Source organism: Capricornis sumatraensis, chromosome 17 (genome assembly GCF_032405125.1).
Source record: "Capricornis sumatraensis isolate serow.1 chromosome 17, serow.2, whole genome shotgun sequence".
Taxonomy (NCBI): domain Eukaryota; kingdom Metazoa; phylum Chordata; class Mammalia; order Artiodactyla; family Bovidae; genus Capricornis; species Capricornis sumatraensis.
The window spans coordinates 58,438,142-58,454,208 of record NC_091085.1 but is presented as its reverse complement, the minus strand read 5'-3'; the positions used below and the strand labels follow the sequence as shown (position 1 = coordinate 58,454,208).

At 45.3% G+C, this 16,067-nt stretch overlaps 1 non-coding gene across 1 annotated transcript; it reads right to left on the bottom strand.

Annotated features, from left to right (window-relative positions):
• Positions 1–15,708: 15,708 nt before the first annotated feature.
• Positions 15,709–15,781, bottom strand: TRNAF-GAA (transfer RNA phenylalanine (anticodon GAA)). Its single transcript has one exon. It is a non-coding gene; the product is annotated as a tRNA-Phe (tRNA).
• Positions 15,782–16,067: the final 286 nt, after the last annotated feature.

Sequence of the window (16,067 nt, the reverse complement as noted above, 5' to 3'; positions counted from 1 at the left end):
GGGGTTAAGAATCCTCCTTCCAGTGCAGGAGACTTGGGTTGAACTCTGGATGGGGAACTAAGATCCACATGCTGAGGGGCAACTAAGCATGTGCTTGGCAACTAGAGATCCTGCATGCCGCAGCAGAGATCCTGCGTGCTGCAACTGAGACCTGACACAGCCAATAAGTAAATAAACATTTAAAAAGTTAAAAAGGGAGTGGATCTTATTTAAGTGAGTAAGTGGAACAGGAAGACAATGAGTCACGAGATGGCAGTGTTTTAGGAAATGGATTTTATTTGGAGTCTAAGGTTTGAATGATATTGTGCATGTGTGTGTGCTAAGTCACTTCAGTGGTCTGACTCTTTGCAACCCCATGGGATTGTAGCCTGCCAGGCTTCTCTGTCCACAGGATTCCTCCAGGCAAGAATACTGGAGTGGGTTGCCATGCCCTACTCCAGGGGATCTTCCCAACCCAGGGATCAAAACTGCACCTCCTGAGGCTCCTGCATTGCAGGCAGACTCTACCACTGAGCCGCCAGAGAAGCCCTTGAATGATATTGACCACACTGAATTCGTGAAATGACAGACTCTTATTGAATCTCATCTCAAAATGTAAGATTTATTAGCATTTGAAGAACTGATGTATTTAAAATTCTCATCAGTCCCGGAATCTGATCATGCTTGTTTAGTGGGCCTGGGAAGCAGCATCTCTTTTCCATCTTCTCGGTTTCCTCCCAATATCTGGATAATCTCTGGATCCTCTCTGGATGTTGGGCAGAAACCGCATGTCATTATCATCCCATTTGATCTGGTGTTCTCACCACCTGCTTCTCCAGAGGCAGGTCTGGTGTGTGTATTTACACACCTTCCACTGTTTGTTTTCAGATCAAATATGTGCAAAGGAAGCAAAGGCCATTCCTTGTTTGCTTTGCCTTGTGAAGCCCAGTCAGGTGATGGGCTGGACTCAGCACCTGAATGCACTCAGTGCCCCCACCCCCGCTCCCTTTCCCAGCACCCACCAAGAACCCTTGGCCCCTTAACCATGCTTTTCAAACTTTCTCAATAATCACAGTCCGTTTCAATATTCCAATCCATTACACTCACACACATGTACAGAGGTGAGAGTCAAAATATTTAACATCTGGTGGGCCCAAGAAGCTGACCCATCAAAATTTGGTCTTAAAGCGGAGCCAGGCCTGGAAACCCCCTGCTGTGCCAGAAGTTAACCCTTTTGTTGCTGAATCTGAAAGGGGTTGTGGGGAGAGGGTATCCCAGGGCAGCAGGAGGAGGACATGGTCAGGCAACAGTTGCCCCCCAACCAGTAGAAATGCATTTGAGTATTTTAACAGTGGGTATAGTTGTAATGCCGAATGCCAGCTGAATCTCAGCTTCGCATATATATACGTACCTGAAACAAAAGTTCCGTAAAGCAATACTTAGCTTTTCTGCTGTGACACTCTCTGATGTTGTTCTGTTTCATTCTGTTTTGTTCCACTTCACCCCAGCCCATTCTTTTGCTTGAAAAAGTGCTGACCCAGAGCTTCTAAACTGATTTCACAACCCACTGATTGCTCAGGACCCACAGTTTGGAACACTACTCTTTTCTGGTAGCTCTCAAACTTCTTCATGCCTAAGAAGTAGCTGGGAAGTGTGTTACAGATGTAGATTCCCCATTCGAATCCTGCTGGGCTGCAGTCTTCATTTCAGAAGTCCTCCAAGTCCCCTAAGTGATGCTGATGAGGACGGTTTAAGAACCACTCTTGCAGAAACACGTGTCCACCCTGGGATGTGAAACACAGACACACACACGCACACACACACACACATACATCCTTTTCTGGATTCTCTGTGTTTTTCTATTTATCTATGTGTCCAATCTGTATTGAAGGAGGGAAGATATTTTTAGTTGCAAACAAGGAAAACTCAACTGAAAGTGATTAAAACAATGCAGTGGATTTATTGACTTATACTTGAGAAGTCTGGGGCTTCAGGCAAGGCAGGATCTCACAGCCCAGATGACACAGTAAGGACCAGCTTTCTCTCTCGGCTTTTGTCAGCTCTGCTCTCTCTGTCTCAATGCTGCCTTGGTCTGAATCCAGGAGCTCCAAGATTACATGCTTCCTTGGTCATATCCAACAGGAAAACGAGAGTCTACGTCAACAGGCCCTCTGGAATTAGGCTAAGTTATTCTTTTTGATCTGATTTAAACACAGCATCAGGGTAGGAGAATGGAACATGGCTTATGCCAATCAGACTCCATCCTAGAGCTGAGGATGAAGTTGGTCCCACATAAACCCTGGCTATTCAGGGTGCTCTTTGGGAAAGGGAGGTTAGATGCTCTGGATTTCAAAGAATCAACAGTTGCACCTCCATTTCCTGAGACCATACCTCTTTTAAAGAAAACTTTTTATTTTGTATTGGGGTATAGCCAATTAACATGTTGTGATAGTTTCAGGTGAACAGTGAAGGAACTTAGCCATACATATGCATGTATCCATTCTCCCCCAAACCCCCCTCCCATCCAGGCTGCCACATAACATTGGGCAGAGTTTCATGTGCGGTATACAGTAGGTCCTTTTTGGTATCCATTTTAAACAAAGCAGTATGTACATGAGACCACAACTTTTTGATGATTATAGCTTTGTAGTATGTTTTACCATCTTATTACTGTCTTTTACACAATTTAATGGTTTTTCATTTTAGATGAATTTTAGCATCAGCCTTTCATTTATATTAAGAGGTTGCTTGGAATTGCATCAAAGTGCTGGATTAAAGTGGGGATGAAATCAGCATCTTTATAATGTTGAGCCTTTTTACCCAAAGAATAAGATAAGACTTTCCATTATTCAGGTCTACTCATATTCTCCAGTGAAGTTTTATAAGTGTTCTCACACTGGTCTTGGGCATTTCTTCTGACTTTATGCCTCAGTATTCTCTGATTTTGTTTTTTTAAATAGATGGATCTTTTGGCCCCCTGATATTGTGTCCAAACTTATACTGACCAAAGGGGAAGGAGGAAAGGCTAAAAGTTGTTGACGTTTGTGTATTTATCTTGTACCTGGCCACCCTATCAAGGCTTAGTTATAACACTTTTTCAGCTGGTTCTCCTCATGGGAATCTTTGCCCTATTTCTCTCCTCAGATGTGCTACAGTTTGGCTCCATCTCTTCTCCCAGGAGTCACAAGTAGTTTCTTTTATTTTTAAGGTAACATTAAAAAATTTAAATTTAGTGGCTGTGCTGGGTTTTCATTGCTGCACTCGTGCTTTCTCCAGCTGCAGAGAGCGGGGGCTCCTCTCTAGCTGCAGTGCACAGTCTTCCCATCGCAGTGGCTTCTCTTTCTGCAAAGCACAGGCTCAGTGGTTGTGGTGCACGGGCTTAGTTGCCCTCCAGCAAGTGGAATCTTCCTGGACCAGGGATCGAACCTGTATCCCCTGCATTGGCAGGCTAATTCCTAACTGCTGGACCACACATGGTTTCTTAATCTTTAGTTCCCTCCACATCTTCTTCGAGCTTCTTCCACTTTACTTTCCCTGTTTCATCCCACACCATCCACTCCCTACCAGAACCCCTCTATTCCACAAGTCAAAAACATATTCAGCATCTTCAGATTTCATGGGTAGTGTGAAGAGGATATTTTCCCCTAAACCTCTCTTACTATATACAATTCTTTGTGGGATACCACTGAGGGCTATTATTGACAAGCTGCCAAACTTTGGGTAATAATTGTTCTCATACTTGGCATCCAGTTTAACTGCCTAATGGGGCCAGTGGAAATACCACTGTGTATCGGGAGAGATGAACTCTTTCAGAGGTTGGGGGAGGTTGTGATTTGGCCCTCCTCATTAAAGCTCCAATAAATATTTTCCTGCCACTGCTTTTAGAGATAGAGAAGCAAGTATTTCATCCCCAAGCTATTTGCTTTTTAAAAAATTGCATATTTGACTCTCTGCAACAGGTCAAATAGCATAAAAACAGGTAGTCAGTTGCAGAAGTTCAAGTAATGTAAAGGTGTTAATAATTCCCTCTTATGGATAATGTAAGATGTAATAATACCCACCCAGGTAACAGGCAGTAACAGTTTAGCGTGTGTTCTTCTATGCCATGTTTGTACTTATGAGCTTGTTTAGCATGGTTTTTTAAAAATCAAAGTATAGTTAATTTACAATATTGTGTTAGTTTCAGGTGTACAGCACACTTATTCAGTTATATATATGTGTGGCTGCTGCTGCTGCTAAGTCGCTTCAGTCGTGTCCAACTCTGTGCGACCCCATAGACGGCAGCCCACCAGGCTCCCCCATCCCTGGGATTCTCCAGGCAAGAGTACTGGAGTGGGTTGCCATTTCCTTCTCCAATGCATTAAAGTGAAAAGTGAAAGTGAAGTCATTCAGTCGTGTCCGACTCTTAGCGACCCCATGGACTGCAGCCCACCAGGCTCCTCTGTCCATGGGATTTTCCAAGCAAGAGTACTGGAGTAGGGTGCCATTGCCTTCTCTACATATGTGTGGAGATCTATATTATTATTTACATTCTTTTTCCCTTATAGTTTATTGCAAGATATTGAGTATAATTCCTTGCGCTATACAGTAAATCCTTGTTGTTTTTCTGTTTTATATATGGTAATGTATATCTGTTAATCCCATATTCCCAATTGATCCCTTTCCTCCTTCCCCTTTGGTAAGTATAAGTTTGTTTGCTATGTCTTTGAGTCTATTTTTGTTTTGTAAAGAAGCTCATTTCTCCTATTTTTTAGATTCAGCATATGTGATGTCATATAAAATTTCTGTCTCTATCGAACTTACTTCACTTATTATGATCAGCTCCAGCTCCATCCATTATTGGCTTCAATTTTTAAAACACAAATTTGATGTTGTTCAGTTGCTCAATCATGTCTGACTCTTTGTGACCCCATGACTGCAGACTTCTCTGTGCTTCACCATCTCCCAGAGCTTGCTCAAACTCATGTCCATTGCGTCAGTGATGCCATCCAACCATCTCATCCTCTGTCATCCCCTTCTCCTCCTGCCTTCAATCTTTCCCAGCATCAGAGTCTTTTCTAATAAGTCAGTTCTTTGCATCAGGTGACCAAAGTATTAGAGCTTCAGCGTCAGCATCAGTCCTTTCAATGAATATTCAGGACTGATTTCCTTTAGGATTGACTGGTTGGATCTCCTTGCAGTCCAAGGAACTTCAAATCTTCTCCAACACCACAGTCCAAAAGCATCAATTCTTTGGCACTCAGCTTTCTTTATGGTCCAACTCTCACATCTGTACATGACTACTGGAAATACCATAGCTTTGACTAGACAGACCTTTGTCAGCAAAGTGATGTCTCTACTTTTTAGTATGCTGTCTAGGTATGTCATAGCTTTTCTTCCAAGGAGCAAGCATCTTTTAATGTCCAAGGTGCAGTCACCATCTGCAGTGATTTTGGAGCCCCCCAAAATAAAGTCTCTCGATGTTTCCATTGTTTCCCCCTCTATTTGCCGTGAAGTGATGGGACCAGATGCCATGATCTTAGTTTTTTTGACTACTGAGTTTTAAGCCAGCTTTTTCATTCTCTTCTTTCACCTTCATCAAGAGACTCTTTAATTCCTCTTTGCTTTCTGCCATAAGGGTGGTGTCATCTGCATATCTGAGGTTATTGATATTTCTCCTGGCAATCTTGATTCCAGCTTGTGCTTCATCCAGCCCGGCATTTTACATGATGTACTCTGCATATAAGTTAAATAAGCAGGGTAACAATATACAGCCTTGACGTTCTCCTTTCCCAATTTTGAACCAGTCTGTTGTTCCATGTCCTATTCTAACTGTTGCTTTTTGACCTGCATACAGGTTTCTCAGGAGGGAGGTAAAGTAATCTGGTATTCCCATCTCCTTAAGAATTTTCCACAGTTTGCTGTGATCCACACAGTCAGTATTCTAGTCACATTACAACCTGTTATTGTTTTTAACAGCTTTCAGTTTTGGAATAGTTTTAGATTTGTAGGCAAGTTGCAGAGCTTTCATATAGCCGTCACCCAGTCTCTCCCATGGTACATTTGCCAAAACCAAGACACCGGCTTCAACACATTACTGTTAACTAAGTGAAGCGAAGTGAAGTTGCTCAGTCATGTCCGACTCTTTGCGACCCCATGGACTATTGCCCTCCTCCATCCATGGAATTTTCCAGGCAAGAGTACTGGAGTAGGTTGCCATTTCCTTTTCCTGGGGATCTTCCTGACCCAGGGATTGAACCCAGGTCTCCTGCATTGCAGGCAGACACTTTATTGTCTGAACCACCAGAGAAGCCCCATTTAACTATTTTACTATAGCCCCATTTTACTATTAACTAAACTTCACCCTTTATTCATATGCCACCAGTTTTCCCCCCAAATCCCATCCAGGACACTACGCTGCATTCAGTCATCATGCCTGCTTAGCCTCCTCCAATCTGTGGTTCCTTAGTCCTTTTGTGTCTTTCATGACCTTGACACTTTTGAAGAATACTGGCCAATTATTTTGTAGAATGCCCCTATATGTGTCTTTGATTTATTTCTCTTGCTTAGACTGTGAATGATTTTGATGGAGGAAGAACACAGAGACAAATTCTTATCACATCATGTCAGCAGTGCATATGATCAGCCTATTACTGATGAGGTTAACCTGGATTGCATGCTGATTTTTTAAACTTAATTTTTAATGTAACTTTAAAAAATTGACTGTATCAGGTCTTTGCTGCAACACACAGGTTCTTTAGTTTGCAACATGCAAGATCCAGTTCCCTGACCAGGGACTGAACCTGGGCCCCCTGCATTGGGGTTGAGGAGTCGCAACCATCAGGGAAGTCCTTTTTTTTTTCACTGCCTCTTCAGATCAACACATGTGCCTTGTGCATTCATTTTAACAGCTGCATAATATTCCACAGTGTCAATGAAACATGGGTCATTCAAATCTTCCGAAGTTCTCATATAAATGTGAAAACTCTCAATACCTGGATGGGTGATTCTCAGTAAGTGTGCTGAACTGGAAAGACACCCGTATGTTTACTGTGGGTGAGATTTAAAACTGGGGGGTGGGGTGGTCCCATTGTAGGGGGGGAAGTGCTAGACAGTAGCAGGTATCCCCAAGGAGGGGAAGATGAGTCCACAGAGGTCAGTGGAACCAAGAGGGGAAACCTCCAAGAAGTACATAAATGACTGTGAGAATGGTTGGGTCATAATGATGTCTTGAGCCCAGACAAAGAGAGAAAATTATTATAAATGGTGGAATGCAGAGAGGGTCCGGTGTGGCAAAAATGGACCATGGGGAAGACTTTGAAAGGACTGGGAGAAAGCCTAGCTTGATCCAGGCGCTGGAGGTAAGGCAGCGACGGAAGGAGGAACCTATGGAGGTCAGGTCTCTGCCTTTTGTCACATCATCGTGCACCACCTCCGAGGGGATAAGCCAGCCTGTTGGAACATCCTCTTGGACAACACGCATGCTACTCCCGGTGGGTGGAGGGTAGGTCCTGCAGAAGCGATGGATCCGTATAGTTTCTAGATGTTCTTTGTTTCACGTGTAGGGCTGGGATTCCCCCTTCCCTTCCACTAGATGGAGGCCAGCTATCCTACCTCTTAGGAAATCTGGAGCCTATGTTCCATCATGACTTTGTCACTGAGATATGTTTTCATGCACAGCTGACAGTCATCCAGCTTTGGAAAATGAAAAGTTGAGGGTCACTGCAATTTCCTCTTTCTCAACCAAAGAGGTGCCTTGGATGTTTGTGGCAGGGAACTCCCTCTGCCAGCCCGTTAGCTACTGCCTGACTCGTTTTCTTCTCCACCTGGCTCCACCACTCCCATCCCAAGCATACAGAAACCAGATCCCGACCCCCCGATCCCCGACCCCCACCACCCCCACAATGACATTTCAAATCAGGAACACAGGAGACTTTGTCTAAAAAGTAATTGCTGTCAGAGGAAGCATGGTGCCAATTCAGTGATCTCCATCCCTCCTGGAGGACAAAGCTGATTTCAGACCCAGCGACTGCATTTTTCTCTAACATGCGGATATCATAGGTGTTTTCCGAAGGCAAACCCACCCTCAGCCAGCCTTTCTGATATGCAGTCAGATCTCTCAGTGGTGGTGCTTGGCTGCTTCTCCAGTCTGGTCCTGTGGACCTTCTGCCAACAGAAACACATCCTGGTTTCTTAAAATGTTCTTACATGGTTCCGTGGGGCTACTCTGCACATCGCCATCGGACTTTATCAGGCAGCCTCGTGCCTGAGTGATTACTAGCTGCAGCATCAGCGGTTCTTGGACTATCAGCTCTCACCCTACCTGTTGGAAGGAGAATGTCTGTGTCCCTTTCCGATGTTTTGATGAGAATGTGTTAGTCACTCAGTTGTGTCTGACTCTGTGATCCCGTGGACTGTAGCCCACTAGGCTGCTCTGTTCATGGGATTCTCTAGGCAAGAATACTGGAGTGGGTAGCCATACCCTCTTCCAGGGGATCTTCCCGACCCACGGATCGAACCCTGTATTGCAAGTTCTCCTGCACTGCAGGCAGATTCTTTACAGTCTGAGCCACCAGGGACTAGCTTATTAGGCAGATGGGCTTAGGTTAAACTGGTTCTACCACTTCCTAGCTAGGGAGCCTCAGGTGGCTTCCTGAGAAGCCTCACCAAGTTGTTAGTATATAATGGGCACCTGAAAAGCCAGCATTAAAAATAACACCCACCTTCCATCATTCTTGGGAAGATCAGAGGAGGTGAGGAAGATGAAACACCGAGGACAGTCCTTGGGACGTGGTGAAAGCTTAACACACTTTTAAATTTTCTTTTCTTATTTTGTAACAGTGCCAGGTTTGCGGGTGGGATCTAAGCATACCCAGTTCTGTTCCGGGCCAGCTGTGAGATTTTGTGCAAGTGGTCCTGTGGTCTAGGATTTAGGACCGATTATGGGATGATATGGTGACATTATTTGGGGATTCTATGCGATGTTCTGCTTCTTAAGGGCTCAGATGTCTGTTTCTTTGGAGCAGCATTTCCACATCACTACATGGGAAGGAGATGAAACAAACCTAGTACAAGCTCTCTCCCTGTCTGTCTGTATCTTTCTGTGTTGTCCGTATGTCCATCCCAGTCTCTCCTGTCTCTGGCTCCCTCTTTCAGACCCACTCCTGAATCAGCCTAAACTTTCCCTGGCCCCGCGTGTCTTCTATGTGACACCAGTCTTTTCTAAACGCAGGCAGAGCTCAGAGTTTATTACAGAAACACCCCAAATGTCTGCACGTGCTTGTCTCTGAATCAAGGCAAGCCAGGAATCTGTGCCCATTTTTGTTTTAACTGTATCATCATTGATGTTTGATCAGATACAGACTGGCAAGGCAAAGCTCTGTGTGTCAAGGCGAAAGAATTGGTAAAAGATGAAGTTCACGTATTTTCCGTTTAGAGCAGGTAGTTTACGTAGGCTCCTCTGTCCCTGGAATTTCCCAGCAAGGATACTGGAATGGGTTGCCATTTCCTTCTCCGAGGGATCTTCCCAACCCAGGGATTGAACCTGGGTCTCTTACATTGCAAGCGTATTTACCACTGAGCCACCATGGAAGAGCACCTAGCCTGCAAACAAGCTGAATATTGAACTTGTCGGCTTGAAAGTTTGTAAGGGTAGGGTAGATGGAACGCGTCAGTAAGGAGGATGCCTGAGGCAGAACATACTAATTTTCCACCTAATAGCTGTGTGCCTCTTCCATGCCCACCCCTCCCCCACCCAGGGTGGGTAAATCCTGATCCACTGATGCAAACATGTGGCTCCATCCCTTTTGCTGGTTTCTGGTTTAGACATGAGCTGTTGAATTAATCTACCCTGGAAACACTCTGCCTCTGGATGTCTCCCTCAGGGAGATGTTCAGTGTCTCCAACATTGAAGCACTTTTGTTTGGGCTTCCTGCTACTTCCAAAGACATGCATGCTGACTGATTCAATAACTCCAAATCACATGGGGCAGAAGTAAGAGGTGTGACAACTGGTTAGCCAGTTGTGACCAAGTAGAATCCCATACTAGTTGTCACCCATTATTACCTGCTGCATCAGCCTGTGCCCACAGAATAAGAATCTGCTGCCTTTAAAATTCACATTTATTTGGCTGTGCCTCATTTTAGTTGTGGCATGGGGGGGTCTTTAGTTGTAGCATGTGGGATCCAGTTCCCTGACCAGGGATTGAACCTGGGCCCCCTGCATTGAGAACACAGAGTTAACTGCTGGACCACCAGGGAAGTCCCCATCCCCTGCCTTTTTTTATAGGCTGATCATAAGTACACGCCTTCCCCAGCCTGCGTGAAGGAAATGAGCTTCTTCACAAGGACTCCATGGGGGAGTTCAAGAGGAGCTCCCCACAGAAGCAGCAGAACAGGAAGAAATCGCTCAGTCTCTTTCCTCAGACCGTCTAATCGGAAGGCCACCTTCTCTATTCGACGGAGGAAACATAAATACCAGCAACATGAGATTGTTTTGGGAAACCAATGAGCTAACGATTGTTAAGTGCTGAGGACAGTGTCTGGCACATAATAAGCAATCAGTAAGGGACTTCCCTGGTGGTCCAGGGGTTAAGACTCCATGCTGCCAATGCAGGGGGCATGGGTTTGATCCCTGGTGGGGGAACTAAGATCCTGCAAGCTACACAGAGCAGCCAAAAAAAAAAAGAAGAAGAAGAAGAACTCATAAGCAATCAGTAAACATGGCTGTTGAGATGACTAATCCTTCTCTTTGACGTGTGATGTCTTAAGCAGGAATGCATTTAGCCCTACACGACACTCAGGCAACCGGTAATGCTTGAGGCCAGGATCACTGCGGCCATACTGGAGGCTGGCTGCCACACAGGGACTCTACTGGCCACTTATATGTGTTGTTTCTAAACCTCATTCTCAAGTATTAGAGGGATGTCTTCTAATCCTGGCATCCTTCAAGGGAGCCAACTTGAGGGATGTCTTCTAGGAGGACTAAAGACCTTGACAAGGAAGGGGAAAAGGGTAATGGGACAGGGAGAAAAAAAAGTAAGAGGAGGTGGACAGAGAGCAGAAGGGAAGGAAGGAGGGGAGGAAGGAAAAGCAGCCCACGTCCAGGAGAGGGGAGCAGCGGGTCCACAGGAGCCATCCTTGCTCTGGTTTGCAGAGAACATTCCCCGGGGTGGGGTTGGGGGCTGGATTCAGATGTGGTCATCACTGGTCTTTAATTCCTGGCAGGCTTCCTGCCCTAGAAACAATGGGGTGTCCTAATTGACAGCAACCAAGACGCAAAGGTTTTTGCCACATATATTGTTTCCAGGGTCTCCTTCTTCCTGTGGCTTCTGTTTTTCTTATTAAACACTGCTTCTAAATTGGTAGCGGAAAGACAGTGAGACGGCCCAGGGAAAGCATGACTCTTCCCAGTCCTGGGCTCACACCCCGCGAAGGAGAGCCACAGATCTCCGCATCCAGAGATGCTTTCTGGCCGTGTGGCTCAGAAATGGCCTGGCATGCAGAGCTGGGCCTTTCATCCAAGTGTCCGGATTAATGTTACCTCTGAGTGTTCGAAGGAGCCATGAGGTCTGACTTACTCACAGCCCTTTCTTCCTGGCTGAACCCCCCGTAGGTCTCTCTGTTTTTCTATCCAGGGAGCTTCTCAGCAGGAAGAGAGAAGCCTGTTGTAAAAAATTCCATGAATTGATGTCAGCTTAGCAGCCACGAGGAATACTGGGCCACATGAGGCATGTCCTGGGACCCTAACATCTTTTCCACCACTTCCTGAGCAGGAAAGTAAAGGGAAGGAATTTACATTCTCTGACAAAGTGCAGAGGCTGCAATGAGATAAAACACACCAGCCAAGGCAGGGGAGCTGGCCCAGAGGCTTGGACTTGCTGCTTGCCTCCTGGGAACAAGTCCTCAGAAAATCTAGGACCCCCTGCCCACCCCGGGCATCCCAGGGTTAATGCTACAAGGCCCAGGTCCTGCACGTGACTTTGGGGTGCGCTGGGGAGCTGGCAGCTAGTCTGTGAGGGTCATCACATTCCCAACAGTAGCTGTGTCTCCACCCACACGGAGCTGTCACATTTAAATGTGAATTCTCTGTCCTTTCCAAGCTCAAGATCAAGGCTCTCCCCATTCTGCCCCCCTCTCTCCCCTGGGGTTGGTCTGAGGTTAACCTCAGTATTGGTGATGAGGCATCATTTGAATGACTCTGGGAAAAACTCTCTGAGTCAGTGACATCTAGTTGCCTACCTAAACAGCCATTCTTTCCTTGTTCCTCAGAAGGAGTCCGGATACTGTGCCCAACCACAAACTGCATTTCTTGGCTTCCCTTGTGGCTGAGTCTGCCCTTGAGACTGAGTTCTGAACCAGTGGAAGTGGAAGTGTGGCATGGCACTTCCAAGAAGTCTTCTTAAAGAGAGCTGACTCAGCTGGGAGGAGAGCCCTTTCTGGTCTTTCTTCCTATTGCCTGGAAGGTAGGCTTGATGGCTAGAGCTCCAGCAGCCATCTTGGAGCGTGAGATGACCTTGAGGATGGAAGCTACATGTTGGGAGAATGAAACAGAAATATAGAAGAAGCTTGAGTCCCTGACGGCATCATATTGCCGCCATGCCAGTCTCTGGCTGCCTATTTATGGGTTTCTTTTAAGTAAGGAAGAAATAAACTTGTATCCTGTTCAGTCTACTAATAGTTTGGATTTTCTGTTATTTACAGCCAAAAGTATTCATAACTAATATTCCTAACAAATTTCCCCTCTCTTATCTAGGTGCCACTGTGCATGGAATTCACATATGAGAGAAGCATCCTTTTCTGTTAAGTTTTCCCTTTCTGGATGGCAATGACGACCCTGTATGCAAGACAGGAAAAAAGACACAGCTGTGTATAATGGACTTTTGGACTCAGAGAGAGAGGGAGAGGGCGGGATGATTTGGGAGAATGGCATTCTATCATGTATACTATCATGTAAGAATTGAATCGCCAGTCTATGTCTGACGCAGGATACAGCATGCTTGGGGCTGGTGCATGGGGATCACCCACAGAGATGTTATGGGGAGGGAGGTGGGAGGGGGTTTCATGTTTGGGAACACATGTAAGAATTAAAGATTTTAAAATTTAATAAAAAAAAATAAATAAAAAAAATAAATTAATTAAAAAAAAAAAAAAAAAGTTTTCCCTTTCTGGGACATCATCTCAGATTAAAGTAGAAGCAGGGGAACCAATGAAGTTCCTCTCTGAACTGGCTGAGTTTGTTTCTCTCCTCCCAGGCTTTGGTCTCTTCCCTTTCCTCACACACTGGTTCGCTTTTAGTTTGCTGTCAAGGAATTTCCCCCTGGCTGGTAAGTCACTACATCTTATGGGATATTTGGTTTCAATTAATTTGTCATTTCCTACTAAGTCACTCCTATTAGTGACAAACTTGTCATTATAAATTCTATCTTGAAAAAAATTCTTCCTTGATTCCACATACCCTTATAACTATTGCCCAATTTCTCTGTTGCCCTTTATAGCAAAACTTCCAGAAAGATTCATCTGTACCAGGACTGCCCATCGGGGAACTCCAGGAAGCAGCATTCATATCATGGCCTACATCAGGGGCACCTCTGTGTTGTGCGGTATACGACTTGTAGATATACATGGGAGGCTTGGACGATTCTCAGTGATTCCACTGCCTTAATTACCAGGCTCTCTTGAACCTAATCCTATCATGCATTTCTTTCACTACTCCAGATAAACAGCTCTTGTCAAGGTTCTCAGTGACATCCATCTTACCAAATCCCAAGGTAAATTCTCAGTCGTTACCTTACCCTGTTTAGCAGCAGGCAGCGTTTGTCAGTCACGCCTCCCTTTTTGTGCTGATGTTTATTCCTTGTATCTTTGGCTGCACTGGGGCTTCGTTGCTGCCCACAGGCTTTCTCTGGCCGTGGCAAGTGGGGGCTACTCTTTGCCCTCGTGTGCAGGCTTCTTATTGTGGCGGCTTCTCTTGTGGAGCACGGTCTCTGGGCACACAAGCTTAGTAACTGTGGCTTGAAGGCTCTGGAGCGAGGCCTCGGTTGTGGTGGTGCACGGGCTCAGTTGCTCTGTAGCGTGTGGAATCCTCCCTGACCAGGGATCGAACCTCTGTCCCCTGCATTCACAGCTGCATTGTTATCCACTGCACCACCAGGCAAGTCCATACCTCCTTGTTAAAACGCTTTCTTTCCCTGGTTTCCTAGGCTCTATTCTCCTACTGTGCTAGTTATGACCTTTCGGCCTCATTGTCTTTCCCAAACATCACTGTTTTGTTTATTGCTAAATTCTCAGCATAAAGAATAGTGTCTGGCGCACGGCAAGCTTTCAGTCATCATGGCAGGCATTGAATGAATGAAGGCATAGAGACTGTATCTAAAGGAGTGAATGTCAAATAGTGGAATTTCAGGCACTGTGATAAGAGTGCTGGTATTTTGGGCCAAGATAGTTATTTTTACTAACTTCTAAAATACCATGTGGGGGACACAGGAAGCTATATTTTTTTCTTTACATCAGAATAATAGGTCAGTTCTTGTGTCTAGGTACTGGGTTGAAAGCACAGGAAACACTTTTTTCACAATAGCCTGGATATGGAAGCAACCTAAATGTCCATCAGGGGATGAATGGATAGAGAAGATGGGTTATATACGCAATGGAATATTATTCAGACTTAGAAAAAAAGGAAATCCTGACCTTTGTGATATTATGAATGGACCTTGAGGGCATTAGGCTGAGATAAGTCAGACAAAGAAAGAGAAACTATAATCTTATTTATATGTGGAATCGAGAAAAGTCAAAGTTTCATGAGTTTTATAAAGCAGAGGTTAGAATGGCGGTTACCAGGGTCTGGGGGGTTGGCAGAATTAGGAGGATGTTAGCCAAAGGGTACAAACTCCCAATTATAAGACAAATATGGGGAATTCCCTGGTGGTCGTGTGGCTAAGACTCTGCTCCCAATGCAGGGGGCCTGGATTCAACCCCAGGTCAGGAAACTAGATCCCATATGCCACAACTATGCCTTGACTGAAAGATCCTGCGTGTCGCAACTAATACCTGGCACAACCTAGTAAAGAAAGAAATACATTTTAAAAAAAGAGACAAATTGGTTCTGGAAATCTAATGTACAGCATGGTGATCACATTATATACTTGAAGTTGCTAAGATAGTAGATCTTTAATGTTCTCACTGTGAAAACGAAAGGGTGGGACCGCCCTGGTGTTCCAGTGGTTGGGACTCCTCGCTGTCATTGTTGAGGCCCCAGCTTGCATCCTTGGTCAGAGAACTGAGATCCCACAAGCCTTGTGGTGTGACCAAGAAGAAAAGAAAAGAAGAGAAAAAATAAAAAAAGGAAATGGCAATTATGGGATGGAATGGAGGTGTTGGCTAATGCTTTGGGGGTGATCATTTTGCAACATACAAGTGTAACCAATCAACACATTGTATTCTTGCCGTGACATTGGGCTCACCCAGATAATTTTCCCATCCCAAGATCCTTAACTGAATCAGCCCTTTTGCCACCTGAGGTCCATGTGCTATGCTTAGTCTCCCAGTTGCATCTGACTCTTTGTGACCCCATGGACTGTAGCCCACCAGGCTCCTCTGTCCATGGGGCTTCTCCAGGCAAGCATACTGGAGTGGGTTGCCATGCCCTCCTCCAGGAGATCTTCCCAACCTAAGGATCGAGCCCAGGTCTCCTGCATTGCAGGCAGATTCTTTATCAGCTGAGCCACCAGGGAAGTAAAGGGTCAGAAACAGTTGCTGAAACCCGGGACTGAACCAGGGACCTTTAGATCTTCAGTCTAACATTCTCCCAACTGAACTATTTCGGCCACCCGTTCATAGGTTCATACGCAATGCCATTTACAGGTTTTGGGATTGGGATGTGGACATCTTTGGGGAATTATATATCTGCCACACTTCCTGATCCTGAATCTTATTAAAATATTCATTTATTTGGCTGTACCGGGCCTTAGTTGTGGCATGCAGGATCTTTGATCTGCCTGTGGCATGTGGGATCTAGCTCCCAGACTGGGGACTGAAACCAGGCCCCCTGCACTGGGAATCTGGAGTCTTAGCCGCCCTGGAAGTCCCCTGATCCTGGATATTTACTCCAGT